Source organism: Eriocheir sinensis, chromosome 32 (assembly GCF_024679095.1).
Source record: "Eriocheir sinensis breed Jianghai 21 chromosome 32, ASM2467909v1, whole genome shotgun sequence".
NCBI classification, from domain to species: Eukaryota; Metazoa; Arthropoda; class Malacostraca; order Decapoda; family Varunidae; genus Eriocheir; species Eriocheir sinensis.
The window spans coordinates 14,023,470-14,028,469 of record NC_066540.1 but is presented as its reverse complement, the minus strand read 5'-3'; positions in this window follow the sequence as shown (position 1 = coordinate 14,028,469).

Sequence of the window (5,000 nt, the reverse complement as noted above, 5' to 3'; positions counted from 1 at the left end):
AAGAAGAAAAAGGAGAAGGAGGAAGAAAGAGAAAATAGAGGAAGATGAAGATGGACGGAGAAGAAAGAAAAGAAGGAGAAAGGGAGAAAGAAAATGGTAGAAGGAAGAGGGAGAGAGAGAGAGAAAGAAGGAAAGAAGGAGAAGGAGGAAGAAGGAGAAAATAGAGGAAGATGAAGATGGAGGGAAAAGAAAGAATGAGAAAGGGAGAAAAAAAGTGGTAGAAGAGAGAGAGAGAGAGAGAGAGAGAGAGAGAGAGAGAGAGAGAGAGAGAGAGAGAAAAGGAAAGGAGGAAAGAATATGGACACTTCAATTCTTTTAAACATTTTTCCTCCACTTCTAATCACTTCCAAGGGCACAGAGAGGATTAGGTCACCTCTAAGTGCCTTCATACACTCGTCTGTGGCATTAGAACCCTTTATAGAACCTGAATCCTCTTAAAACCTTCACTCTTACCCAGTAGAACCTTTTTACAACCTCCCTACACTTCCACAAAGTAAGCTAGACAAGTTCTCACTCCTTTTTAATAGTCAAATACGCCCGTCTGTGGTATTAGAACCCTTTATCGAACTTTAACTCTCTTTAGAACCTCAATCTTAACCAATAGAACCCTTCAGAACATTACTATAGGCCCAGAACCCTTTAGCGAACTTGAACTCTCTTTAGAACGTCAATCTTATCCAATAGAACCCTTCAGAACCTTACTACAGGCCCAGAACCCTTTATCGAACTTGAACTCTCTTTAGAACCTCAATATTATCCAATAGAACCCTTCAGAACCTTACTACAGGCCCAGAACCCTTTATCGAGCTTGAACTCTCTTTAGAACCTCAATCTTATCCAATAGAACCCTTCAGAACATTACTATAGGCCCAGAACCCTTTAGCGAATTGGAACTCTCTTTAGAACCTCAATATTATCAAATAGAACCCTTCAGAACCTTACTACAGGCCCAGAACCCTTTATCGAACTTGAACTCTCTTTAGAACTTCAATCTTATCCAATAGAACCCTTCAGAACCTTACTACAGGCCCAGAACCCTTTATCGAACTTGAACTCTCTTTAGAACCTCAATATTATCCAATAGAACCCTTCAGAACCTTACTACAGGCCCAGAACCCTTTATCGAACTTGAACTCTCTTTAGAACCTCAATATTATCCAATAGAACCCTTCAGAACCTTACTACATGCCCAGAACCCTTTATCGAACTTGAACTCTCTTTAGAACCTCAATATTATCCAATAGAGCCCTTCAGAGCCTTACTACATGCCCAGAACCCTTTATCGAACTTGAACTCTCTTTAGAACTTCAATATTATCCAATAGAACCCTTCAGAACCTTACTACAGGCCCAGAACCCTTTATCGAACTTGAACTCTCTTTAGAACCTCAATATTATGCAATAGAACTCTTCAGAACCTTGCTACAGGCCCCCAAAATTCACTAAGGCGCCCCAACACATACATTTAACAAGGCTTTCGTAGGAGTTGTTAGCATTTCCATGGGCAGTTTTATGACCCTGGTGGTAGTTTGACAAAGTGTCTGTAACATGAACGCAACGAAACACTCATGGGAGCGCGTTTAACCTCCTTTTTGTCCTTTAGAAGTGGTTGATGTAAGGGGAGGAAGCGTCTAAATACCGACCCTCGTAAGTCCAGATAGCTTTTCCTATAGTCCATCCCTCACAACCACACAACGCTCGTCCTCTCCATACAGGCACAGGGAGGCGCTGGAAGGCTTGGTGATGCAGGTTACAGTGTCAATCAAGCACTGCCATCACCATTACCGTCACTATCTCTGCCACGGTCACCTCTCCCGCTGTCACAAGCGCCAGTACAATAACGGAGGAGTTGCCCATCATATTTTCTTTTGTAGAAAACGTAAACTTCAGATAAACGGAGAAAACAGTTTTTGGACGGTAGACAATTTTATAGTTTTGGTGATTGGTAACTTTGTTTATTAAAATTATGACGTTCTTCTAACTATTTTCTTTCTTCTTATTTATCCTTGTCCTCCTCTTCCTCTTTCTTCTCTTTTTTTTCCTACTTCCCTCCTCTTCCTCTTCCCTTTCCTCTAACTTTTCTTTCCATTTCCCTCCAACTCTTCATTTTCTAAAAAAAATATCAGAGGTAAAGGCAAAGCTAGGAGGCAAAGCCCCAGAGACACGCCACTCCTCGTCGACAGACCGACTTGATCGGCTAGATTTCGATCGCCGATAGAGTCAGTCTGTCGGCACCCTGCTACGGGCCTCCTTTGGCAAAGTCCCGTGCTCCCTCATGTAGGGAGGGACCAGGGCCCGTTTCCCCAATGTGCCACTAGGGGATAAATCTTAAAAATAAAACATACGCTGTGGCTGCGCGTTGCGACGGTGCTCACCTTCGTCCGGTTGGCCCTTTGAGCCTGTGGTGGAAAGAAACTCATTACCGCGGGACGCAGGGCCAGCGTGACGTCCGGGCTGCCACAGCTCACCTTCCCCGGGTTTCTCCAGGAACCAACTTATCGGCCAGCCCCAAAGGTACGATGCTGGGTGGGCTGCACCCCGACTGCCCGGGCCGGGATTCGAATCATCAGATTACTAGTTATGGACGCCAGCCGCTGCACAGCGGATATTACTAATATATGACATTCTTATTATTAATATATCGTCTCACTTTCTTTCTCTTCTTTCTCCCCTTCTTTCTACAGGAAGGCTGCTCCAATGGCGAAGAACTCTGGACGAGAAATAACTCCTGCCGATGTATATATCACATCGCTGTGCTTGGATTGTCTTACCGTTGTTTCTAGCAAAGATCTACAGCAGCAGCGAGTAGCAGGCTTTTTTTATTATTGTTTCCTTTTGTTTGTGCCCTTGAGCTGTCTCCATTGTTGTAAAAAAAAGAAAAAGGATCCGGAGCTTTAGAACGTCAACCTTATCCATTTGAACCCTTTAGAACCTTGACCTTATACGATTTAGCCCTTATAGAACCTCACTCTCATCCAATAGGAACATTTTAAAACCTCAGCCTCATTCATTGGAACCCTTTAGAACCTTGACCTTATACGATTTAGACCTTATAGAACCCCACTCTCATCCAATAGGAACCTTTTAGAACCTCAGCCTCATTCATTGGAACCCTTTAGAACCTCATCACAGACCCCAAAACAAGCTAAGACTATCCTCATCATTTTTTAATAGTCCGCCCCTCACAAACACCCACAGCCACAGGTACACAACGCCCATCTTCTTCCTATAGGCTCAACAAGTCGCTGGGAGGCTTGATAATGCAGGTTATGGTGTCATCCAAGCACCATTATCCTCGTTACCATCACCATCAGCGTCACTGTCGCCTCTCCCGCCACCACGTGTCAGTAATCTAATAGAGGAGTGTCCCATCACATTTTCCTTTGTAGAAAACGTAAACTTCAAATGAACGAAAGAAAAAGTGTTTGAATGGTTGACAATCTTATATTTTTGGTGTGTGTGTGTGTGTGTGTGTGTGTGTGTGTGTGTGTGTGTGTGTGTGTGTGTGTGTGTGTGTTGGGGGGAGGGTGGATATTTCTACATTATGACATTATTATTATTACTGTCTTGCTCCTCCTCCTCCTCCTCCTCATCCTCCCCAATTTCCTTCCTCTTTCTCTTCGTCTTCCTCCTTCTTTTCTTCTCTTTTGCAATTCTCTTCTCCCTCCTCGTCCTATTCCCTTTCTAAAATATAATAATAATAATAATAATAATAATAATAATAATAATAATAATAATAATAATAATAATAATAATAATAATAATAATAATAATAATAATAATAATAGTTCCGTAGTGCAGTGGTTAGCACGTTTGCCTGACAACTGATAGGTTCCGGGTTCGATTCCTGGGTGGAGTGGAGATGGATGGGCAGTCTCCTTCAGTCCGTGCCGGGTGTCAGGCGGGGGTTATGATCCGCCTCCCGGGTATGTGTGGGTGTGGGCATCAGCGTTACCAAGTTATCGTACTCAGCCACTCAGCACATCTTATTTTCCGGTTTCTGACTCACAGCTATCGCAGACACCAATAAGTAATGCTTTTAACGATAACTTTAACTGGAATTTCGTTATCTGTGTGGGTAGAAAAGTTTCGGTCCCTAGAACTGATAATTGCGATGTTCTGAGTACGATAATTTGACAACGCTGGTGGGTAGGTGTGAGGATATATTGGTATGAACTGTACCCAGAGATCCATCGCCGAGGAGGGCATACTAGCTGGCGACGAGTCTAGCGCGTGGTCAAACCGTGGGGGGACGCACACAAAAACACCCACTTCCTAGAATCTAGCATGAAAAAATGTAGAAGGGGAGGCAGGAAACGACAGCATGGAGAGAGAGAGAGAGAGAGAGAGAGAGAGAGAAGAATCTAGCATGAAAAAATATGGAGGGGGAGGCAGGAACCGAGAGCATGGAGAGAGAGAGAGAGAGAGAGAGAGAGAGAGAGAGAGAGAGAGAGAGAGAGAGAGAGAGAGACATTCCTAGAACCTTCACAGACCATCGAATCGAGAAATACAAGGAAACAAGCGATAAGAAAGAAGAAAATAAGAGGAGAAAGAGAAGAAAATGAAACTAGAGAGAGAGAGAGAGAGAGAGAGTCTTTCCTAGAACCTTCACAGACCAACGAACCGAGAAATACAAGGAAATAAGCGAAAAGGAATAAGAAATAAAAGGAGAAAGAGAAGAAAATGAAGAAACTATTTAGCGATGATGAAGGAATAGTAGAGAGGAGCGAACGAAGACGAATGTAAAAAGAAAAAAAAAAAAAAACTCAGATTGAATCATACGAAGAGAGACTGGAAGTGACGGTCATGGATTAAAGAACAAAGGTTGAATGTATTTTAATTACTCTTGTGAATATATTTTAATTACTGTTGTGAATATATTTTAATTACTGTTGTGAATATATTTTAATTACTGTTGTGAATATATTTTAATTACTGTTGTGAATATATTTTAATTACTGTTGTGAATATATTTTAATTACTGTTGTGAATATATTTTAA